The sequence below is a fragment of the Excalfactoria chinensis genome, chromosome 9 (genome assembly GCF_039878825.1).
Source record: "Excalfactoria chinensis isolate bCotChi1 chromosome 9, bCotChi1.hap2, whole genome shotgun sequence".
NCBI lineage: Eukaryota > Metazoa > Chordata > Aves > Galliformes > Phasianidae > Excalfactoria > Excalfactoria chinensis.
The window spans coordinates 14,013,409-14,039,778 of record NC_092833.1 but is presented as its reverse complement, the minus strand read 5'-3'; positions in this window follow the sequence as shown (position 1 = coordinate 14,039,778).

The following is a 26,370-nucleotide window of genomic DNA, read 5'->3' as shown; positions in this document are numbered from 1 at the left end:
AAAGAGCGAGAACATCAGGTCACAGTTATTACTGCACACATATTAACAAATCTGATGAAAAATAATGCAAAAAGCAGAAATCATCAGACTTTGGGTTTTGAAGGGAGTTTTGCCAAGGAGGGACAAAGCCAATGCTCAGAAGGCTGTGGCTACCAGCACCTGTGGGGTTGCCGTTGTCAGTGCCTGATGATGCCAGGTCTGGCCCAAGGAACCAGCTTCTGCATCTCCACCTAGCTCCAGCATCATTTGCATGCTGACCCATTTCTCTGTCTGGAAGAATCTCAAAGCAGAAGCCCCAAAACACTTGAGCTCCTTGTCTTCCAGTTCAGCGTGAAGCTAGAAACATCCAAAATTTTTAGCCAAACTCATTTCTTACCACTTTCCCAGCCAAGTGCACAGACTCAGGAGAATTCATGAATTATAGATAAGCAGCCAGGCTTTTTCTCTTTAATTTTGCTTCTAATTACAAATGGCCAAACATAATATATGCGGTCATCAGTTGGTAAAAATAACAGTGAGAATATGATGTAGTGGAATCAATGCTTAGATATTGGTTGGATATTTTGATAGGTTGGATATTAGGAAAAAATTCTTCTCAGAAGTGGTCAGGCATTGGAACAGATGGCCCAAGGAGGTGGAGCTGTCGCCATCCCTGGAGGTGTTCAAGAACTGTGGAGATGTGGCACTGAGGGACATGGCCATTGAGCATGGTGGGGATGGGCTGATGGTCGGACTTGGTGACCTTAGAGGTCTATCCCAAACTTAATGATTCTAAATGATAATGAGAAATAAAAGCATTCGGTGCTTGGACAAAATTTAAGCTCCTTAGCCAGAAAAATAAATAAAATTTTCAATGCTTCTCTGTTCCCTGGCTACGCAGCATTTAATGCTGTGTTTGATGTTAAACACTGCAGGATGGCTTTGTTTTGGTCACACACAGAGTGGTCTCCTCTTAACATTTATTCCTCAAGAGTGGGGATTTTATTTAATGCAGAATTTGCAAACTGAAAGGATTCATCTTTTGTATGGTTTCTTCCTCTGAGGGTTTTTTAAAAGGGATATATTTGTTTCATAGCTTTCTGAATGTATATTTGCCCTAAGTGCTCACTCCCTCACTCCTTCTCCCCAGCTTGTTTACTGAGGGAATAAAAACTTGACCTTGACTTTAAGCTCTCTGGTTTTCCAGACTGTACAGTCAGCAGAGAGCAAGGGGAAAAATCAATGTGAACCACATTAGACAAGGCGAAGGGTAATGCGTAAGTGCTGGGAACTCGTCCTGAAAATGGAAACGACTGAGGTAATTCATAAAGGAAAGCACATCCTACTGATACATCCATCTCCTGTGGCTAAAACCCCACTTCCTCCTTCCCCCTGCCTTTCCCCTATTTTCAACACAGCCTTGGGGCCATCAGAAGATTGAACACCCCACATGCAACATGGACCTAGTGATGGAGACCCTGACACGAGTTCTGGCCATGTCCCCAGCCACCAGCTCTGTCCTCGTGCTGACTCTGGGTGTCACAGAGCTCCTGTTAACATCTCCAATAAAACAACACATCACAAGAATCAACAAGACAGGTGAGAAAGGACAGCTCAGCAGATAAACACGGTGCCGCTAATAAGGATGTCAGCAATTGCCAACTGCAATGGATAAGATTGCATTTGTCACCAGTGGCCTCACAAAGCCCGCTCCTGCTCCTTCCCACCCTATATTAAGGGATAGATACAGCCATTTCCTTGCCATGTCCCAATTCCTGGGCTGAAATCCTGTCTGGAGCACTGTCAGGATGCTGAGGTCAGGGAGCCAGACCTCACTGCTGGGTGAGCCTTTCCATGGGCTGTATGGTCTGGCGTAGTTCATGCAATCTGTTCTGGTTCAGTGCATTCAAATACTACTGAAATGTCCTCAGCAGTCACAGCAAGCTGTTAATACATATTTGTATGAAATTTTTAATTAATTAGAAGGTATTAAAGGACCAGTTGTGCTGTCAAAGTAGCTCAAAAGTTTTAAAAAGGAAATTAATATTTAATAGGAAAAAATGCAGTAGCTCTCAGAAGCCTTAATTAAATCCATATACCTTTATGGTTCTTGCTAGCACTTTATTCATCATTGAGGCTGCCAGAGAATGGCATCACAGGGGCTTCTGCAACAGGGGGTGCCCTGTGAAGCACAACCATACATCAAGCTTTTCTTCAGAGCCCCATCCCCCTCTTAGACAAGGAACTGTCATAAGGCTTTGGGAATAATATCTGTTTGCCCTTGCAAACAGGTTTCTGGAGGAAGGAGGACGTGATGCCAGGCAGCAAGCAGCTACACAGTTATGGAACCAGCAGCCCACCAACACCTGAGACCTGTAGGACCATTTGGGGTCAGCTCCCAGCCACTGCAAATGCTGGTCCTGAGCAGGGAAAAGTTCTATGCAAAGAGCCTGTGCTTCCAGTGCACCTGCAGGTGCAAAGAACTGACTTGCAGCAGGAATGGCCATTCATCACATAAATTAGTCCTGCATACGTACACCCTCATTTGCAAATAATCCCTGTCTCATCAGATAATTCCCTTCCTATGCAAAGGCAAGTTAAGGAGAAGCAAGCCGAAGTGAGCGTCAGGCTGAAGCCTTGTAGCAGGACATGTGGTTGTGAAGAATGCAGCACAGGGTAACGTGAGAAGCCAGCTGGTAATGTTTCGTCACTTTTTCCAGGGTGGAAGAATTTATAGACCATCGCTTCAACACAAATCATCTCTATTAGCTTCTACTGCTTTTAAAATTGGGTTCTGCTAGCCTTTATTTATCATGCTTTCTTGGGACCACACAAATTAAACAAAATATGCGTGGTAGTTGCCTTTCTATTTAAGCACATAAAAATGCATGCGACGTCTAGCACTAAGAATTTCAGCCACGGTCTTAAATGGACTTCTCCATTTTTCATGCCATCTGACACTTGGCCCATGGGAGCCACTGGGAGCAGTTTTGGAAATATGAAGCCCTCTTTGTGGTCAAATTGAAAAACCCTTAATCTGGAAGCTCTTGAAGGTAGGGATTGGCTTTTGCTCATGTTTTACACGGCACCTGGCACAGCTCAGTCCCGGAGGAGCAGCACTGGGGTCCGAATACAACCCTGGTGGCACAGGGCTTGCAGGGGCTCCAGATTTCTTGCCTTTGTGGAGGCAGTCACCTATTTCCATAGCTGTACAAAAACCCCACGTGCTACTGCCTAAAGCTGCCCTCTGTATCCAGCATTAACATTATTGGAAATAGCATTAATAGTAGCCACAGTAGAACACAGCTCTGAAGTTTTCTCACATCTTTCTCCAACACTGTTCTTGCAAACCCACATCAGGATGTTTCAGCTGACCCGATGGGGAGAAGAGCTATCGATTTTCAGAAGACTGTGGGCATTTTCTCACCCTGTTAGCACCAAGAGCAGGTACACATTGCCCCAGGAGCCCAGCAGAGCATGGGCACATCCACACTTGGGCAGGCTGCAGCTATGCCTGCACGCTCAGACGGGTCACAGCAGGGCCTCGCTTGAAATCTGGGTGTATTTTTAGTTGAGCTATGTGAGGGAAAGAAGTAGGGCAGCGGCGCTCGGCAGCGCTGCGCAGACAGGTTTTGCATACAGAGCAAAACTGGAGAGCAGGGGGCTGGGATTTTTCTTCCTTTTCTTCCGCTGACTTTGCACAAAAGTTGAAAATCTGGATTTACCCAGTGAGCTTGCATGAATTTGCACAGTAGATGCGTGAGAGAAAAATAACCTGCAAGGAACTGGAGAGAGCCATCAGTGCCACACGTGTCTGTGCCACTGCCTGCAGTGTCAGGGTCAGTGCCTCATTGCAGAACAGAGAGATTTGGATTGGAAGAAGGCTTGGCAGTTCTCTTGAGATGTCTTCTGCATGTTCATGTCTCAGAAACCAAGCAGGAAATCAACACTGCTTGAGGTGCTTTTCTTTAGCCTTATTCTGTGGTTTGGAAGGCAATTTGAATGGAAAATGAGAGTTTGAGGAAAAATCAGAGAAGGAAAATGGGACCAGTGCAAGAGGAGGAGAAATTAAAGGAGTAGAGTCTGGGCTTGAAAAACTTTTCTGTATCAGCATTTCTGCCCACCAAAAGGAAGCGTTTTATTTTCCCTGGAAGGAGACAAAACGAACAGCGGGGACTATTGTTGTGGCAAGAACACCTGGAGATGTGTTAGCTGCAGAGAGAGTTCTCTGGCAAGGATCGCAACGGCATAATTTGCAGCAACATCTGCAGTTGGCCCAGCGACCATCTCTCCTCATTAATTAGCAGGAGCAGTACGCTTGCCAGACAGTCCCGTCGGCTTTTGCCTTATTACTGTACCCCTTAGCTAATGAACCGTCCCCTACCCTTCCTGCTGGGTGAGGTATAGCCCATCTGACCACAGAACAGGCACAGAAATCCTGCGTGCATCAAAAGGGATGACAGTGTTTACCATGATTTCATGTACATATCCAATGGGTCATTTTGACTGCAATCTCATGACTCAGCAGCAGTGGGCTGCGGGCATGTGGAGATAACAACAGAAGTTCATCACTGACTCCCCTGTCTCTTCCTGCATGCTTAATTCCATGCTGCAAGGTGTGCAGCCATTTATGTACTACCCTGGCATTTTCATTCTCCAAAACTATTTTGGACTCCGTGTAGTTTATTCACAACTCTGCCTCATCCTCCAAGCTGTTTAACATTTCTTTTCACCATGCCTTATTTTCCCTGCTTGAAAATGAGAACTGTGTCTCTGTCCTTTGGAAGTGTTTCTGTTTCCAGCAGCATAACCCAGCTCTATTCATGCACATCCCCACACGGGGACCCTGGGTATATCCACCTGGCCATCCCCATTTAACACTGTCCTGGTGGTGAATGACTGCTGCTATAGAGAAGTCAACATGAGGCAGAGGAAGGTGACAACCTTCATCAAGTCTCAGGCAAACTCAGTTTTCTCCTCCAGGCTTTCACATGGACAAAATGGCAATTCCTAGACGTGGCAGTGGGACTGCAGGCAGTTATTTAGGGAACTCTATGTCACAGTGCAATAAAAGCATTTCTCAAGGCAGGATCCCTTTCCTGCATATGGTGCCAAGCCTCAGGCAGCCCTGTGGAGTCATTTCATGCACAGCTTAATTCTTTCTGAAATGGGGAGGGGGACTCGTTCCAAGAAAACCCAACCAAAGTGATCAAGGTGGCTTAAAAACACGAGGCAACGACAGTGCTACGGCCCTGCTAGACAATAGCAAAACACATTCGGATACGCAACTCAGACCTTGCTGCATTACACATGTAATTAGGTTGTTTCCATGGTAATGATCTAATTATGGTCTTCTTGGCTTTGTGTAATCACATTTGCTGCATTTTGGCAGAGCTGTTTTCCTTATTTTTGAACTGCAACACTTGGCAAGATGTTCTTTCTAAAGCCGAATAATAATTCTGCCTGATGAAAACCAACAAGTCTGAGTTTTTTACTTAAAGCAGGGTTGAAGATACAAGACAAGACACCACGATGTGTACATACATAGCACTTTTATAATATAGATGTGTATATGAAGGATGAATGTTATCTCTGCAATTTCTATTCCTCCTACCTTCCTACCTCTTTTCACAAGCACTTATAATAATGAATGGTAGCATTGGTTCCTGTGTGGGAGGGGAAACTCCAGAGACTATTCTGTTTCCTGGGTCTTGTCGGGCTGACCTTGGGCATGAGTTTTCACCTCTCCCTGCCTCATTTTCCCTGCCTGGTGATAACAATACTGACTGGAGATGTCTATGCAAAATGTATATTCTTTTCACTAAGCTATTTTAGCTGCTGGTAAGCCCGATACCTTTGAGACAGCGGGTGAAATCCTGGCCCTGTAGAAGGCCAAGGGCAAATCTCTTATTGATTTCCATAGTGCTGCAATTTCCCGTGTGCCTGTTCCAATAGCTTAGAAAAATCAGATAGAAAAAGCCAGATCTAGCAGTGTTGACAGGTATGGATTCTCCACCCTGCTGCCCCAGAGCTGAGCAAGCAAATGCTCAGAAGGAAAGTGTGGTCAGAACACACCCCTGCCCTCCCTTCAGAAGCAAGAAACACCTGGGTATAGCCGAGATGAGGCTGTTGGAAGAAGGGAACTGCCCCCTGCACATGTCCCTTCTGCCCTACCGCAGCTACTGAGTACAAAGGAAACCAAAATATGACGCTTAGGATCCCTCTTAGCTTCCATGGGTACCAGCAGTGCTGGCACTGCAGGGACATCGGGACTTGGGATTTTTGGGTCCCCTTTTCCCAAGCCCACTCCTCCATAAGCTCAGCCCATTCCTCAGCTTTCAGGGTGGTTTTAGGGAGGGACAGGGATCAAGGATCTGCGAGGCAGTGGTCGTAAGGATTTATTGTGCTCTGTTGTGCAGGAGAAGAGCTTATTACAGCCTGTAATCTCTCTGAGGGCAGCTCTGTCTTGAAGTCAGCTGCAAGATCTGGCTGTTAGTTATCACTTATAAAGTTTTTTAAAGCTTTCTTGCAAAACAAGAGAGATATTTCTAGCTTGAGCAATAAGGGAGCTGGGGAAAGAGAGGAGATGAAAGGTCAGGCAAGAGGAGCTTGTGAAATCACGCTGGAGCAGAACTGCGGGCTGTAGTCAGCCAGGAGCTTAGATTGCAATCGACAGGGCTATTCATGGGAGGGTTTTTGATCAGAGTTGCCATGACAATGGGAAATACCTAAAAAAGATCTATGAAATGTTACATCAAGCCAAGAAGTTAAGCCAGATCCCCCACGCTGGCTATTCCTGAGTCAGTAGCTTTCACTGTAGTATTGCTAAAGGATTTGGTCCTCTAACTTTGAAGATTCAGGAAAATAGGTATGAAATGTAAATTCTGAGAGAGAAGATTTGTGCCATAAAGAATTTGCTACGGAAAGATGTTGGAAGTCTTGCAAATACTGTTTACAGCTTTTGCTTAGTGTACTGAATTTAAATACTAGACAACAGCATTCCCTGATTTTGATGGACAGGAGAGTATGGCTGCTTTCTAAATGAATACAATAAAATACTCCTTCTGCACCTCCACTGGGGTCTGCGGATTGAAATTTCCATCTCTAAACCTTCATAAAGAGATCTCAAATCCAAAATGACTGGCGCTGAATTTCAAGGACTCAACAAAAAGAATTCATTTCTGAAAGCACTGCTTTCCCAAGATAGCAGAGGTGATAAGAAAATCTGGCGTTGCCATTTTGGGAATGAATAATGATGTGGGTTTTTAAAATTTCTTTTGGCGTGAGTTCATCTTCAAGTATGGGATCCCTGGAGCTTAGAGCAGTAACCAGAGACTTTGTCTTCTGTTGTTTCTTTTGCAGCAGTGACCACGATATTTGCCTGGAGAAAGCATGTTATGCTGTTGAGCCATATGTTTACATGTCAGGCTCTGCAGAAGCTAGAACTAGACGTAATTACCTAGTTAAAAGTTTTATCAGGTAGACACCTCTGGAATGCCAAGGAATACTGAAATAAGCCCACAGCAAATGCCTGCAAATGGGCAGGCACCTTCACAACAGTCATGGTGAAAGCCAAACCACAGCAGTGGAGTGGGGTGCGATTTCAGCTCTGCTCTTTTGCTGCTCCAGTAAAGTGAGCACCTTTACTGAGGCTCTCTCAGCAGATTCCTCATGGAATCCTAAGGAAAACCCTTGGTGAAATGTTTAGGGAGGAGCAGAACAGCTCTACCAGTGAGAAGGGGATGAGGGTGAGTACTCTCTGCACTTTGTTTATGCGGTCCAGCAGTACCTTAAGGAATACACAACATAACCATGAGGGATATCATCTTCCACTTTTCCTCCTGCCTCCTCCCTGTCCAATACCTCAGCAGCAGAAGGGGCAGCTTGTCTCCAGAGAGAATAAAGCTCTACAGGGTACACTAATGAGAGCCCTGCATACTGGAAATGCTGGTTGCTGTATTTGGGCTTGCGTTGTGGTATGGGAGAACATGGAACAGTGTGCCTTACTGTGCAGGCTGCAGGCTGCCCCTGCTGTGCAAAACCTTACACGCTCACAGCAGTAACCACCACTCCTGCAGCAAAAGGTATTGCACACTCGTGGGTCAGAAAACAGAGCTGAGCCTGCCCTCTTTCCCACACATCTGAAAATTTCCTTAATGCCACCAAGGCCTCTGCGTGTGCCTAAAGAGAGACCAGATCCCCTCCATTTATTCTGCCCTTGTTTCCTTCTTGCATAACCCAGATATTTGCATAATGCAGAGCAGCAGTGCCAAGTGCCGGGTGTCTCCGCTCCTGCTGCACAGGCTCCATATGCTGCCTATCTGTGTCAGTCCCAGGGAGCTCTGCTGTTGCATCAGGACAATTTTTAAACTGCATGCGTGTAAATTAGAGCTGACACCCTGCAGCTTTAATTTATGGACTAAACCTGATCCTTGCTCATACCTTACCCATCAGATAACCTTAACACTATATTCAATACCACCAGATAATTACAATAGGTTGGAAAGCTAAGTGTAAGGTTCCAGCTTTTTTCATCAAAACAAAGACCTAGTGATACATTTCTGCTGAGGCTTACACAATTCTCCTTTATTACACTGGGAGCTCACAAAAGCCCCATACTGAATAATACTTTTTACATGAGCACTCTCAGCCAGAAACTCCCTTTCATCTAAACCTCACTCATCTATCTTGATGTGAATCATTATTCTGCACATGTAGGTAGGGAGGAAACCGTCCCTCTGTTTCCCCGTTGATCTATTGCCAAATCCACTGCCGTCAGGACAGGAATGACAGATAAAGATGGAAGACTGGTCCTTGTAAACACAAGTTTTCACCCTTGGGTTTCACTAGCCAAAGCCTGGTATCACTTCCCGCATTCTCCTGGTCACCCCAGATCTTGTTTCTCAAACATACGTTCTTTTCCCCTTTATGTTTTCTCTCTGCTAATGACTTAAAGAAGCTTCTTCTTTGCAGATATTTCCTTAGGAAAAGATATGTATCAGGTACCTGGACCAGAACCTAAGGAACACAAAGAGAAATAAACCCCACCTCTGTTCCTTGAGGCAAGGCAAGTAGGTGAACTCTCTTCCTCTGAGGCATGATGTCCAATTCTGGCATCCAAAACATCTGAAGTCAAAGAGCACTAGTAACTCTGCAAATGAAGCCATACATCTGTGATCTGCCCTGCTATAAAATCACCGACACAAGAAACCTTCATCTACATACACAATAGTGAAGAAACCACCACAAAGATGGGCTTTAGCACACACACACAGAGCATATGTACACTCAGAGAGATCAATAGATTGCATATGGTGCACATGGCATAATTCATAAGTTTTCTTGAAGGCTGTCACAAATCTGAGATGTATTGGGTGAGAAGAGTACTAGGGTAGTCTTTTAATTAGCCCACAGCTCAGCTGTGTTGTAAAATTCACTCTATGACATTGCATCCAAAATTTATAACCCCTTAAATCAAAGGAACATCTCAGACTCTGAGCTTTTGCTAATCGGACGTGTTAATGATTAAAGCACAAGCCAGAAAAAGGGATATGTTGCACAATTATGCACAATATTCAGAATTGTTTCTCAGGCCAATGTGCTACGCTATAAAAATTAAGCAGGAAAATATATGGATCTCCCAGCCATCGTTCTCATTATTTCCTTGGTGCCACTGGAGGTTGTATAATGGGAAAAACAATATTTTCATAGAATCATAGGGTCATTAAGGTTAGAAAACATCTCTAAGATCATCTACTCCACATGTCCATGCACTCCCTACATGCCCACTGACCACATCCCTCCATTCCACATCTCCACAGTTCTTGAACACCTCCAGAGATGGTGACTCCATCACTCCCTGTGCAGCTGTGCCAATGCATCACCACTCTTTCTGAGAATACATTTTTCCTAATAACCAACCCCAAACCTGTTTTGCCTATCTGCGGTGAATCCTTCTTGGAGCTGCTTATGTGGGTGCTACAGGACTTTCTTCAGCTCAAGAGCATCCTCACTGGAGAAGAACACACCTTGGTGAGCACCTGGGGTTCAGCAGCAATAGCAAACACCAGACCTAGGGCTACAGGTGAGGATGACAGGAGGACACATATGGCGCTGGCATAAAAGGACATGGGGTGGTACAGGAGCCAACTGCAAAAAGTAGTTATGTCCAAAAGATAGGAAAAATGTGATTGCCTGGCAGGCAGGAGTTGCAAAATATTTCTAAGAAGTTAACCTTCTTTCATCACCCAAACCAATTTGTTTTCAGTTACTCTGAAAAGTTTACTTTCTGTTCTGTCCAATTGCAAGCTCTGTTGTAATGAGTTTTCCTTTCAAGCCATACGGTTCTTTCATAGTGAAATTTTACATTAGGAAAATATCTAAAGGCACACTTCAATCACTGGCAACCCTTTTTCTTCAGAAATACCAAAAGAATATTACTTAAACCAACCACTAAATGCTTCAGTGTCTGCAACTCAGTGATTTCTAAGCACAGCTGTGGGACGATTCCTCCCAACCACTACAGAAAGTAAACAGGGAAAATTATTTGCTTTTTAGGGTAGGCCCCAGGATGAATGTCCAAGGAGAAAAGCTTTAACAGAGAGGTCGGCTTTGGACACTGAGCTTACTCTATTTTCTGTGTGTTTATTACAACTGTATACATATTGTCAACAGTAGATTAAAGTTTCCCTTTAAAGAAACACACCCCAATAACCTACAGGGTCCAAGTGACCACCATGTTTGGTTTCATTTCCATTTTAATAGCCCAGACGGAGGGCCATTCCCTGCTTTGCCAAGGGATTTGAGAGAACTGCACTGCAGATTGTGGTCTTTGTGGGCAAAAATGGTTCTGTTTGCAAAAAAGTAGTGAAACTTTCTCCTAAGGGGTGGTGGTAGTGGAAAAAATTATTTCCAGTATCACCAAAGAAAAAGAAAAGAAAGATGCCTGATGAATGCTTTCCCATATTTCCTCCACTTTCTGAAAACAGTCAGAAGAAAAATGTTTTGATATTTCAAGGTGCTGGTTGTAAAGGTCGCACCAGCCCCTCTCCTGCAGTCTCTACGTGCTGGAAAATGCCAACATCATTATAAATCGTGCCTGAGATGCTCAAGGGGCATCTCCAGCCACTCTGCCTGCAGGTGACAGAGCAGAAGATGGCTGCATGCTCTCATCAGCCCATTCAGAAAGCCCAACACCCTGAAGCACTCTGACTGGGGAGGACTCTGTCTGCACTGGAAAAGATGTGTGGTTCAGGAGCTGGTTTTGGCTGCCTATAACCACCCAGCAGCAGCACATAGGCTGGGGAAGCCCATTAGTTAAGTGCTGAGGCACCCTATGCTGTTATTGCTAATGCCTTCAGCACAGGACAGGGCAGCAATCAATTTCATAATAAATCAAGCCCATTTTCTAATATGAACCAATTTATCTGCCAGGCAGACTTGCCAAACTCTATTAGAGGGTGAGGTCAAAATGAAAAAGACATCTCACATTTTCAGCTTCCCCTGCTAACTTTGCAATTCCAAGGCACCCTCTGCAGCCATGTGTTCACAGCTCTGTTCCCTGTTCCTCTGTTCTCTGGAGACCTCTCCTTCAAGAGACTTTTGTCTATGGACAATGCAGGCATAGCAGGAATTATGTATTTAATGCCAGTTGCTAACGTGACAGCTTTAAGCCCGAAACCAGAACCTGCCTTTTATCACCACTGTACAGTATTTGTAGAAACAGGATAGAAGGGTTTACTGGAAAGGCCTGATCTGCAGCAGAACCAAGAAAATCCTGGTTTACTCCAACCAAGCCTAAGTTATGATGTTATCTGCACTCATTTAGGCTACAGCTCTGCTAGAGACACCCAATGTAAAGAATTAGCTATGGCAAACATGGTAAGAGAGAGACTTGAGACTGTTATTTATAGAAGGAATCCCACAGAGCTGACTATAAAAATGATTAATGCAGAACAAATATGGATAGCATTAATCTAAGGATATACAGTGGAAACAAAGGCATCTCTGCCTTGAATGGTCATTGCACAGCACAGCTCCTGAGCAGCAGTGGTTTGTGTGAGTGAGGAGACCGGAGCTGCAGCAGCCCCATGCTGCTTGAGCTGCGGCTGATAGAAGAATGCTGATGTTGAACTGCTCACCTGATGGGAAAGAGCCGCACATTCTGCTTTTACTATTCCCAAACCACCAGAAAATATCTATTATCCCATTCAGAAGAGTTAAGATGTTGCTAAAAACAATAATTGCATTAGCACAGTGGGGAAGGCACCAATTCCACTCTCCCTTCTCCAGCAAGTTCTCTCTCATGCATTTATTTGACATCTTTTGATTTTGCACTAAGAGCATGTCCTTGCTAGAGGATAACCCAGTGATTAGCAAACGTAAACTCCTCTTATTCCAGACATCCGACTCAAAACTGCTGAAACAAACATCCCTTAGTATTCTTCCCTAGCACTAAATGTTCTGAGATGCTTTTCAGGCAGAAAATAAAGGGTCAAATCTGTGAAGAAGATTATTTATGATGAGCATATAAAAAAAAAATATGCACAAAAAGGCAGAAAAACAAGGGTGCACCTTAGCAACCTTTCCCTTCCAAAGCCAACGTTTTCCTATCCTAGATTGTATTTAGCTGATATACTGCATTTAGTTGATTTGCATTTTCAAATGCAAGTAGGATTTGATACAAAGCTGGCTGGAGCCAGCAGAAGGGTTCCCACTCACATCTACCAGCACTGAGCCAAGTCCATACTGTTAATGAAACTTCTTAGACAGTGATAATAAAAAAACCCAAAACATTAAGAGTAACATTGCCTTTGTTATAAATCCATGGATCTTACTATTAAATTCAGCATGACCCAAATATTCCTGAAACTTTGATGCAGGTGGCTCTTACTATTTAGCCATAAAACTGGCTGAAATGAGGGGCAAAAAAAAAGCAGGAGCACAGTGACCTGACTGCTAAGAGTCTATTATCCACATTCTGAGTGAAAGCACAACGAAAGGAACAGGTTCCACAGAGCAACCACAAATTACTCCACCACAGCCAGGCCGACTGCTGGTGGTTTGTACTGTCGGCTCAGGAATCAACGGCCAAGAAGATGCACTGTTATTATTCAGAGAATTGAGCCATGACAGTGCAAAAATTGGAAAACTGAAGAAAAAATATGTGGGGTTGTTATATTTTTTTAAAACCTCCCAAAGCTTTAGAAGTTAATCTAGGGTTGAGTGATGTGTCCATTTCATCCTACTTTAAGATGAACCTTTTGAAGGAATTAAAATTGGAAACATGAAAATGAATTAATATACCGAAGAAAAATAGACTACAATGTTTGTCTTGGAAAACATAAACTCATAATTTCTACTTTACACACTAAGCTTCATCCACACCTTCTGTTGACTCAGATCATGTTCTCTGGGGACTTATCCACTCCTACACCAGTCAGTGGGTTTACACACAGCGGGAGACCTGGACAAGGGCTGTGTGCCCCAATTCCCCACCAGCAGAGCTGGTCAGCAGGTCAGGAGACCCAGAGGAGGACAAGGAGGGACACCTGGCACCCTGCTGGGACCCGATGTCCTATTGGCTTCGTGTGATACTTGTTTGGAAAGTCAAATTCACTGGGAAGCTCTGCAATAACAGTAAAATACCTGCTACGAAGTGAGCTGTAATTTCTTTCCTGTTATAAACCACTCTGTAGAAAATGATCCCATAGCCACTTACATTAAACTGTCAAGGAGTGCATCCCCTAAAAGCTTTTTATTCTGTTTTTAATTTACAGCCTTTGACAAGGGGAGGAATTGAACATCACTTGTGCCGATCACAGCACAGTGCAGCCAACATGCTCCGGCCGAGTTGTGGGCCCAGTGCCCAGCAGCCCAAACCCTATATTTTGTGTTTTCATTAACAGATATTGTCACTCCAGCACCTCTGTGCTCTGTTTTCATCAAGCCTCCGAGCTCCGGAAACCATTAGGTGCCTTTCTCCATTAGGCATTAAGAAGAGGTATACGTATTTGAGAGAGAAGCTTTCTTTCCTTTTTTCTCAAGTGTTCTCATTCATCCCACAGTGGTTCAGATATCTTGGGGGGGATGACACACCAGGGGGTGCCTGTGATGGTTGGGAAGGGCACAGTACCTGCAAGGACCATGGACCACTCTCAGCCAGGGCATCCTACAGCCTGTAACCCTTTGTGTCCATCAGCTGCTCCTGGGAGATTTGTAAAAGATAACTGACAAAGAAATCCTACTTTCAGATGGCCTCGATTGCTGCAGCTCTGCTGGAAATTGATGTCTAGAATCGATAAAATTCAGAACCCAGAATTGCCTTTAAATTTAAGGAGAAAAATCCCCACTCCTCCAGTGGTGAGCCTGTGAGCAGCTGCTGACATAAATCAACTTCTGGAGGGGAAAATACCTGCATGCTCTGCAAGCCTTGCTTCTGCCTGGCACAGGAGCAAGCCATACCCTTGCTGCTATAGATCACCGCTGCGTCAGATGCTTCAATGTCACAGCACCAGCTTGTTATTAAGGGGAAAGAGCTTCCCTTGATTAATATTAATTTCTGCTCAGTAGGCATTCAAGGAAGCAAGTTTCAAGTGTTGTTTTCCATGGTAAGGACTAAGAGGTCTGAAGGGCTCTGCCCCAGACACATGCTTGTGGTCAGACATGGGTTGGTGTGGGCTGGTGGATCTCGGCTGCGTCTCCTGAATGTGGTCCAGCACCGAAGGAGAAACATTCAGCTTTAATTTCAGTGTAGTCAAGCAAAAGAAAAAAAACAGCATGGAAACATTCCTGCTTTGGGCAGCCAGGGAAAGGAACTCCAGCTTGCTATTTTAGGAATCTTCACCCACACGTTAAGGGAGGACTGGAGACAAAAGCTTGACAGAACTTAGCAGGACAGTATAGCAGAGCCTTCCCTTGCTTCCTTCATTCAGTGTCAGGAGAGACTTAGCCTGGGCTGGTTTTATTTATGAACCCACAGTGAGCAGTGTGCGTGTCGCAATCTGAGCTAAATGCGGCTATGGCAGATGCTCCTGAGCCTCACCGAAATCCCCTCTGGTTGGGGAAGGAGTGTCTCGGGCTGTCTGCCACTCCACGTTCTCCAGCCATCCTTGGCACATGGTGTGCCTGCTGTCCCCAAAGGCTGTTGGCAGGGCTGTGTCATGGGCAGCAGCGCCACGAGAAATGCAGGAGAGAGCTAGAAGTAAGAATATCGTGCACAGAGCAGCTCAGAAGACAGGTCAGTCCTCGGAAAAGCCGAAGAGGGAGGGAGGCAGCGCTGGATTGATTTTAAAATGGAAATTCCTGTATTGATAAATGCCTGCATGTCTATGGCAGAAGAGAGGGAAGAACTGCAGGATCACCTTGCAGAAATACAGCCCTCGGATGTACCCAGGCATAATGTGTGCTGCACAGCATGGGCAAGCGAAGGGCAGGGTTTGGTGCCAGGACTGGATATCATTTCGTGTGTTACATCCACTTGATTGCCTACTTAGAAATTATAAAAATGTACCATATTTTAAAACTGCGGGTCATAAGACAGCAGTTTCCATCTGAATGATAATGAAACACACTCCAAGGTTACATCGGGACTTTGCTGGCGCTATTAGAGATCAGTTCAAAGCTACAGGAGAAAAAATATATTGCACTAATAAGTGTTCCTCATTTTTAAGTTCCCCTTTAGGAGTAATTAAATGTGACTTTTTTTCTTCCCCTCAGACGGCTGATTTGTGAGGTAGCTGTCATGTTTTTGTCTGAGACTTGAAAAAGAGAACTTGAAGATCTGAGACATTTAAACCGAATAACAACACAGCCCGGGGAGATTTCCCACCTGGATGAGAGCTGCTCGGGAACACACAGCTGGGTCAGACAGAAAGGATGAGGCTGAGAAAGACTCAGGGTTGTACTCAGGATGCACCCTTGGGTGGTGGAGAGCCTGAAGAGAAGCTCCCAAGGACACCAGCAACAGGGGCGATTTCTGCCCAGATAGGATGGGGAGGGACTGGCTGAGAGTCCACAGCATTTGCACCTCTGAAGCCAAAGGAATTAGCACGAGGGCTAGAAGGGAAAGGTTTGATTCCAGCTTTTGCATAGGTGTATTCCCACAGTTAAGGTCAGGGGATTATCACAGTTGGCCTTATGTTTGTTATTTATTTATTTTCCTAACAATTTGGCTCCAAGCCCCAGATGGCTGCATCCAATCCCCACGAGTTGCTGATGTTGCAATCCTCCCTCTCTCTGGTGCGAGTGTTCTGTTTATATTTCCAGGCCTGTGTTTTTCTAATTTTTGTTTATCTCCTGTATCAACTGATGAAACAGACTCAAGAAGTGGGGCCAGGCCAAAGAGAAACACACAGGTTTGGTTTGGATGAGACGAGGCATTTCTGAGCGCTGACTGCATCTCAGAATGACTCTGGATGATGCCATGTGCTGGTCCCTACCTTGCAAGCAGAGCTGAGACTTGATGGGCCGAGAGGAGGTGATTAACCCCTGGCTTTCCTCACTTTACCAACTCCCTTAAAGATGAAAAAGTCATTTCTGGGCCCAGACTTGTAACGGGCCATGTAGATCTGTTTTTTCCCTTCCCTCCTATAAGAAAAATAAGGCACTGAGTAGAGAGGTGTGGGGCAGAATAAGCAGCACAAAGCTCTTGAAAGTAAGCGGGACCCAAGCATCTGGACATGAGAATTTCTCCTGTTCACATTAAAATAAGCAGTCTTCCAATAATGAAGAAAAAAGTGCCTGTCTACATTAGCTGGAGAGGTCAAAGAAATTGGTTTCCTAATGGGAATGTGACAGCTCAAGGATTTACAGCTGAAAGCCTGAGGACACATGAGCACTGCTGTTTGAGATGAATGCAAAAGGATGTAAATACTAGTTAAAATGCACTCTAAGAAAAAAAAAAATCCAAAAAACAAAAACATAATCAGATCATTACAATTCAAACAAAGCAATTGTCAATTCCCTGGCAATTTACATATAAATGCACAATATAATCCTCACGCTAAATTATCTGTTTCCAGCATAGTCCTTTCTCAGAGCTCCTCGGAGGGAGGACAGGGAGGCTGTACCTGGACTTGTGTACGTGTATTGGTCTGGGCAACACATACAGGCTGAGCAACCTGCACTGAGGTTTCCCTCACATGCACGGGGACGGTCATGCTTTCAGCATTAAAACACAGAAAACCTTTTCACCCCCAAGATCAGAAGAAATGTGGAAACAGAGGGTTCGGATCTAAATATTCAGAGGTGTTGGGGCATCAAGCAGTAAGACATTTTTAGCTGCAGAGAGGCTCCACATCAACATAAAGGCTTCTATTGCATGCTGAAAACCAGTCTCTCTCCCAGAACTCTGCTTATTGCAACATATTTTTGCTAACAAGATAAGACTTGCTGTAACATCAGCCCTGCCTACACGTCATCTACTGCCTGCTCCCCATCTGTTAGTCTTGCCATTTCCTTAATCTCCTTCTCTCACACAGCTCCATGAATAGTTCCCCTCCGTGGCACAGAGAGTGAAACTGGAGAATGCAAGGCTGCTCTCTGGGAAAGGCATGCCTTGGTATGATGCTGGGAGCTTAACAGCCCAGCCAGGGTGGCTGAGCCCTGAGACAGCACCGAGAAGTGCAGTGAGAAAATGGAGGGAGAGCTGAATTTGAAGTGCCTGTTCTTTAATTATAAATGTTCTTCCTCCAAACAGCTTTTCTGAACAGCTGCTCATCAATTACACGGCGTTACTGAGGTTTTCAGACAGGAGATCGATAAAAGGGATTTTTTTTCTTGGCTGGGAGAAGCCATTACATAATGGCTGCGTTCCCCTGTTGCTGGGCTGTTGGAGGCTCGTGGGCACACAGAGTGGGCATGTTGTGCTGGGCTGGGACACAACTTGGGGCCAGAGAGGGTTGGGAGCTGGGAGCACTCTGGGAGGGCTGAGCATGGAAACTCTGGCCAGTCACTGAGCAAGGAGGGAGGTCTGGGTGGGCTGAAAAGCCAGCCTGAAATCACTCGTATGTGTCACTCACACGAGCATCACTAGTCAGAGCCCTGGCAGGGTGGTCCTCAAAGGCATTCAGCAAAGCAGTACGAAAGCCAGACAAATATAAAGCACTGTCATGCCCTGAACACTATGGGAGACAGAGTTCAATCTGCCAGAAAGGCCGAGTGCTCCAGGGAGAAATGAAAAGATGTATTTCAAAGCACAGCAATAAAAGCACATTACAGCACCTGAGCCAAAACGTACTCTCAGTTCACCTTCCAGTGTAAGATCCAGAGAAATACTTGGATGGTGCCCACACGTATAAAGGCTTGGTTTCAGAAAGGTGAACTTTCAAGGCTCGTTCCCAGCACAACAAGCTGAGGCACAAAGATAGTTTTGTTGCTGGCTTCTCTGAGCCCCGGGGGTGTTGCTGTGATAGTCCCAGGCGTTGTGTGGCTGCCGTTTTGCTGTCTGACCAGTGAACAGAGCAAGCACAATTCAGTCACCTTGTACTATTCTGTCTATGCAGCTGCTTTTCCTAAAAAGAAATGTGGTATCTACGTCAGGTAGTCAGGAATCCTGCTTGCAAGCGAGATAATCAGCAAAACACCCCTTGAAGAGAACTAGCCAAGTGTTAGAAACAGCCCCTCAAGCAAAGGCTCTGCAAAGCCTGCGTGCGCCACAAGAACAGCAGTAGCCTCAGCAATAGCATTTCCAAGGTTAATTCAAGCTGAATAAATTGCACATTAAACCAAGTTGATAGCAATCCTTTCCTCCGGGACAAAGCAATGCTTGTTGCCATTATTGTATCTGATGCATCTGCAGAAGGGAACAACACATGGCTGTGGTCTGAATAGAAAAATTATTCTTGCTTTAGGTGAGACTAAGGGAAGAGAGGGAGGCATTCTGAAATGGAGAAACATTAATCTGCACTGGTCTGAGGTTTGGACCAATCTGTTCTTTTAGGGGGTGCTCAAGGAAAGGCTTCCTCCTAAAGGAGTACAGATAGATCTGGCTTGAACTGAACTGTGCCTCCTGTGCTCATCATACACCTCACAGGCTCCTTTTTCATTCTGCTCTGGGCTACTTATGTTTATTACTTTTTTTTCCCCTGAACTGGAGGAAAAAGAAATTAAGGAATTAGTACCGAATGCAAGACAGACTCCCCGTCACCGCCTGGCTTCTCCTGTGAAGGCTGCCAGTGCCTCACCTTCTATTTGATGTATATTCAGCAGAAGAGAGAGAGGTGCCGTAGTTTCTGTGGGCAGCAGAAATGAAAGGGAATAGCACAGAGGCGGAAAAAAAAAAAAAGAAAAAAAAAAAAAAAGGGAAAAAAAAGATCTTAGAGCTCTTTGATTGTGCTGGCTCTTTGTCTGAGGTACACAGAAAAAGGCCCAACCTGCTGAAGGATTTGACTGCTCGAGATAATAACCTTTTCAGGAGACTTGCCTCACCTTTCAAGCACGAAATTCCTCAGAAGGGGTCCCACCTATCACGTGCCTTCCCTCCCTCTTAAGCAACGGGGTTATTTTTGGTCATGGCTGAGATTCTCTTCCAAGTCCTTTTTCTCCAGTTCTGACCCACAGATACTGCTCACCTGTGGGGTGGCAGCCACCCTTGTTGAGCCCCACTGTGGCAGCCTTGGAAGAACAAGGGGGGACTGCTCCCATTGCAGGGCCTGGACTCTTGTCTGCCGGCCGGCCCCTCTTAGGGCAAAAAGACAACAAGTAAGCAGGCAAACAGATGGAAATATTACAGGGCAGATGCTGCTGGGGTGTAAATCAGCACATCGTCCTCAGAGGTGTGCCCTGTGAGGTCACGGGGCACTGCCTTGCGGGCTGCTGAGCAGTGAAACGCAGCCATTCGGCAGACATCTGCTTGGCTCCCCAAAGTGTCTTTGCTCAGAAGATTTATGTCAGGCTTGAAGGAAGACGACAAGACCAGACTAAAGCCAATCAGCAACATTTGGGGAAAATATCCTCTTCCGCATGAACTTGTGAGAATTTCCTTGTTACATCTGCTATGGATATATATATATATATTTACCATGACACAGTCTTGCAAACTTTTAGTCCTGGGAATAAGTTCAAAACATTTAAATCACTCTCTCTTCTCAAACATTTGGATGTTAAAGTACTTCAGAAGAAGTCATGGGTTTAGGCCAAGATTTTCAAAAGCCACTACTGATTCTAGGTGCCTGCCTTGCTGGATGCCTCTCCTCACGTCTATTTCTGCAACAGGGCTTCATTTTCAGAGGTGCTGGAGGCCTCCATAGCTGAAGTCAGAGAAACAAAACCACTCATCACTTTTGAAAGCCTGACCTTTAAACCCACACTACCTTTACAGATCCTGATTACCAGCGAGGAGAATTGTCATGAGTTAAGTTACATATCCAAGGTCACATGAGAAGGCTGAGACAAGCCAGGCATGGAATAAACTTTGTTCCAAATTACCTTAACTGCAAGACCATTCTTTTTCCTGTGTTAGCTCCCACAGAAAAGAAGATATCTTCTTTGTGGGCATGAGTGGAATAGTTTCATTTTACTATTGCTTGTCGGGAAAGCCACACAGATAGGAAGACAAAAGCTGCAAACAAATTTGGGATCAAACTGCATTTTGCCAGAAGGGCAAACCCCAGAGTCCTGACACAGTTCAGCAAATAAAGATAACTTGGCTGATACAAATGGCTCAGCAAATGAAGAATGTGAAGAAAAACCGTAGCAATTGAAAGTGCTCTCATTTATTTATTTATTTTTAATATCTGACAATGACAAAAAGCTTTAGTGATTTGGGAGAATGGAAAGACTATATGACATTTTAGCTTTAAAATTATCAATAGTGTCTCGGAAAGGGAATGGCTGATAAATCAGGATAATTAGCTATCCATTACCAGTATGTCCAGCACAGTGTGTGCCAGATCAGCCCCTGGCTGATGCCACACACAGTGCTAGAAGGATTTCATACAAAGACGTTTGGAGCAGTGAAAGCTGTTCCTGTTTAAATAACTCCTAATGGAGGACTGTGCTTGAGCAGTGATGAGAGGCTTTTATGTGCCTTCAGGAAAGTGAAAGAGCTTAAAACATGAACTCTCAGCAATCTCACAGCCAGAAGAGATGAATGAAAGTTGTCATTGTTCAAGGCATCATCAGCATCAGAAGAAATTTTAGACTGCCAGGAAAGGGAAGCATATTTTCATCTGAGAAGCCTTAGTGTGCAGAGCCCTATTCACTGTAAGGATTTTCTGCTGGGAAGAGTAAAGCTCATTCTTGCCTCACTCATGCTCTGCCTGCATGTTCCAGTGGTGTGTGCACGCTCTGCAGGACAACCCAAGGACACGAGGCAGTGTCCCCCTGGTGTTGGGGCACAGACAGTGCTGGCGGTCCTGGGGAATACAGCATAGAGTGGGATACAAAGGCAAGATTTAGGTTGTTGCAGTGCAGTGGTTGGGAAGAACAGATTAGGGACTAGTGATGCTTCTCTGCTTCAGTTCTTCCTTCAGTATTTTGTTTTGCATGCCTGCCTGTAAGGTGACTGCTGATATGAGAAGAAATGTGAACACAGTCTTATTCTTGGAGGATTTCTGCAGTCCTGACTGCACAGGAAACTCTTTCCTCATCCCTTCCTGTTTAAATCCATCACATCTGTGTCACTCAGTGTCCCACAGAGTGTGGTGGTTTTGCTTGGACCCCCACACATATGTAAGCTAACGTGGTTGTCCATCTCATTTGGTGAAACGTATGCCCAGGGCAAGGGATGCCAGCCATCATTAGTAATTTTTCCATCTGAACTAAAGGCTTTAACAAGATTTGACCAGACATGAGTTTTCAGGAGATCAAGGCTCATTCTTTCAGATCCAGATACCTCTGCACGTACAGATCAGCTGTAGACTCACACCAAGGTGTGTTGAAGCTATTGCTCAGACAGAGTCAACATCCCTCTTCAAAAAACTCAGGGCTGACACTGGCCTTGTACAGAAAAGCAGTGGAATGAATGGAAGGGATTATTGGACTCTGAATTTCCCATCTGCTGGCGGTTGGTTTGGTACAGGATGGTCTCAAATTAGTTCCAAGGGAGGAGTGCATAGCAGAGAGCATTTCCAAGAATATGGCTTGTCTTCCAGGAAAGAGTTTTAGGTTTTGACCATTTTATATTAAGCTGCCTTGAGGCACACACAAACAGGGAGCTCAGCTCTCATGAGAAAGAACACAGGCTTTTAAATTCTGCATTTGACTGGAAGATCTGAAGTCTGCAATTCTCTTCTAAGCTTGGGCACAGACAGTAGAAGCACAGGAGACAAGCAGAAGCAAACAAGGCAATGTGAAAACTAATGAAAAGAGAGCACTTTTCTCAACAAACCAAGCAATTATTCATACAATGGAAAGACATTTGGTAGTGGATAAGCAAATAGTTTTGCATTGCTAATGAACCCGAAAATTACAAAAGAACAAGCAGAGGGGAATCTTGTTCTGCATGTTGTTATTTGCTCAGTGCCAGCGCAGGTCCTCACAAAGAGACTTGCTTATAGCCCTCTGACCACAGAGCCCAAGGGGCAGCAGGAAAGACACCACAGCACTTTTCTTATGTTCCAAGGAATGTTTTCACACTGATCATGCAATCATAGAACCATAGAAAAAAAGACTGGAAAAGATATGTAAGAACATCTAGTCTGACCATCAACGCATCACCACCATGGCCATCATCATCATCCCTCATCTCCCCACAGGGCCAGTTAGCCAACAAAGACAACGGGAAGACGAAGCATCAGGAGTGGAGTGTGGGTTGTCTCAGCCTGTACAGAGCATCAGTGCCAGGAATTTGGGAGTGAGGGAGGTGAGCAGAGGAGCAGAGGAAAAGCTGCTCTTCCAAACCCATCCTGAATGCCTGAGACGGTGACTGGGAAGGAGGGGACAGCCCAGAGGACACCCTGCCAGCCCTGATCCCAGCCAGGCTGCCCTGTTGGGAGTGCAGCAGCTCTAGTCATGCTGTTTTTACAGAGGAGACTGAAGGTAATTGAGTAAAATCTGCTTCTGATTAAAGAGATTATATCTTGCTGAATGTTTCTTTCTTTTTTTCTTTTTTTTTTTTTTTTAATCGCACTTAAATGGCTTTTATGTAGCTTGTTATTCTGCAATAAGATTAACACCAAGGTGGATTGAATTACCTGTTAATTCAACATCTAATTTGCTGGTACCTCCATGGGGCATCAAAGATATATTTAAAGGCATCCTGACAATGGATCCATAGAGCACACAATAAGGACATCGTTACTAAAGAAGATACATCCCCAAAGAGACACATCACATTAACCCCATCTGTAGATGAGTAATCAGAGCTAAATCAGGAATGTTCCCTTTCAATCTAAAAGGAATGGTGCCCTATAAATTCCACAAACAAAAATACTGGTAATTTACCACATGATTAAATCGTAGTGATTTTTATACAGTAGTTTTGCTGCAATATTTTATCTCGGGATCCTAAAAAAAAAGATTTACTGCTCTGAATGCAGCACTCCTGCTTGGAATAATCAATACTGATTTTGATATACATTTTAAAAAGATTTATTTCCTTGTTGTGGAAAAGATTTAAATTGCAGGGTGCCAGCAGCTGATTATGATTTAGGGCCAAATCTGTTTCATTTGGAAGAATGGTAATTTTAAATTCAGTGAAGTATCTCTGATGAGTAGGACAAGGAAGTTTGGGTCCATATTTTGCTTGAAAACCCACCAATAAAGTAATTATCTTGTCATGCTGACAGCCACGTGTGGCTGGGGATCATCACACCCTGGAGACACGTGACAAACAGGCCCTTTCTGCACAGCCCTCCTCCAAAACGATGGTCACCAGAGATGGGACGAGATGCCATGCGGGGGATGCCAGCCTCCGTGCACTTCAAAGCCTAATTAGTGCTCTATAACCACAGAATGATAGTTGGCTAAAAATCTCCTATTTAATCTTGTCCATCCCCAAGCAGTTTGTGATTGCTCCCAAGAGTCTATTCATGAGTGCTTTGTTCAGTCGAGTTTTAAATGACTGAGGAGCTGATAGGGACCCCACCACCTCCCGCAGGAGATAAATCAGTACACTTAAATAAAAGACAAGATGGTATCTAGCATGCTGTTTCTACAACATTTGCCATTACTTCTTACCCCAAGGCAAGCATGAAATAAACATTCTCTGCTCCCAGGTTAACTGCCTGCTTTTCCTTTGGTACAGAATGCTATGGATTATGCGATCATCAACATACAAAATTAACTTGTCCCCGATGCTGACAGAGACACATCTCACCTACGTAGTTTGGCACCGCATCCAGCATTAATTTCCCAGTTCCAGACATGAGGAACGGAAAAGCTTTATTAGATCACTCGGTCCTGCTCACTGTTAGGCAAATGATTTGCTGCTCAGCTACAGCCCCCAGAGCTTTTCCCAGCCCGCTTTGCAAAACCCTGCTGCACGAGAACCACCTCCCTGTGGACTGCGCATTTTTCTTCATATCTATATTTTTATTTGTGTTTTCTCTATCTTAAAATCACACTTCTTTTTTTCAAGCTGCACTTACAGGATTCCCTCTCATTGAGTCCTTCCTCCACTCTTTTCCTCTTATTTATTTATTTATTTATTTTTGCCTTGCTACATAATTTTCCACGTTAACCCATCCAGGTCCCCAGAACAGCAGTGTTCTAGGAATACTTTAGTTATGCAAGGCAGGTGTCATCCTCAGCAGGCTAACTGTGGCCACCAGGACCTCAGTGCTGACCCTTCCCTAACCAGAGCCAGAGCTGCCATCTCCTTCCCCCACTGGGCCAGGTCCCAGGGGTTTGCTGGACTCCCTGTTTCTACCAGCTCTCTTCCATCACCCTTTCTTCTTTCTGAGATGGAGTATTTCTCTTCACATGAATTAACTGCAATTTTCCTATTTTTAACATTAATGTTACTTTATTCTAACCACATTTTCCTCCATGTCTAGGCAATTACAATACAATTCACAGCAAATTTTCATGGGGATAGTTCATTACGTGCTAGAAAATGTACAATAATGAAGCATGAAAAACATGGCAGCTTGCAATGGCACTCTTTTCTCAGACTGTGAATACAAGTGGGAAAATATGTTCTGTAGATCCTGCAACGTGTTTGAATCAGGATAAAGCAAGATTATTTGAAACAAAAAAGGGCAGACGCTTCCCAAATAAATTACCATATAATTAATAATGAAGTGATCCTATTTTCATTCCCTTCTAATTTTCATGATCGTACAGTCACCAAAACTGAGATTGGAGCCCGCACCTGGAAATCCACGGCTCCAAAATGTTTTCAGTTCTTGCTTAGTCCACAGGAAAAACGGAATTCAGTACCTCAAGAGTTAAATCATATTCATAAATCCTTATTCTGCTACCTGAACAAGCTCCTTGTACCTAAGCTGCCCTTCTTCACAGTGGATGATCAAACATGGTGGTGACAAATTGGTTTATCTCAGACCAGGTGCTCAAGTGAAAAGATGCTTCCAGAAGGGCAGATCTCAGGGAGGAAAGAAACGGCATTAATCACAGTGGGCTCTCCTACACGAGTACACTCTTCAGCACATATAGACAGAGCAAGAGCTGTTACAAGAAATTGTGCAGCAAGCTTGCCTAAAGCATTCCTCTCTCCCACAGGCTGTATAATAAATGCAAGGATTCAGAAGGGCCATTCTTGCTTCCCTCAGACATGTTTTGCTAAACTGTAGCAATAAAGATTCACTCTACCAAAGTTTCTTTTTCTCCTGCTTCATGTCTTTCTGTGTCTGTCAGTATCAGACTACACCTAAAGAAGGGACTGCATGCATTTATGGCTCCTTAAAATGAGGCAGGCAAGCAATGCATCTTGCACCAGGCACCCATTTACTGGGTATCTTAAAGGTCTCAGAGAGCTGCCTTCCTACCCACTGCTGGCATTCAGTGCAGGCGTATGCATGCAAAGCATGCAGCTTTTTGTTACACCGGGTCTGCATCTGCTCCACTGGAAGGAATTTAAACGATTTTCTGGTTGCTGCCCTTTCCTGTCAAAGCCAGCACTTGGAATAGGAACAATATATGTAATGGTTTTAGAAAAAAACTTGCTTTTCACAGATCCCTAAAAATAGAAAGAGTTTTAGTAATAGTCCCTGAAGATGAGATAGACTGAAGATTTTATGGAAGAAGGCAGCTGAGGAGCCTGCAGACTGCTCTTAGTGCCAGGGTTCATCTTCTGAAGCCTGGAGACAGCAAAGTGTTAAATGCTCTGAGCGTTCAGGTGTAAAGAACAAGACCTGCGATCAGTCAGAGTACCTCTGTGGGTTGTCCAAGAAGCAGCAAATAGCAACACGAGGGGACTGCCCAGAGCTGAGGAATGTCTTTGCACATGCCCACTTCTCCAGAGAGATAGTAACACTGCCCACTGACAAA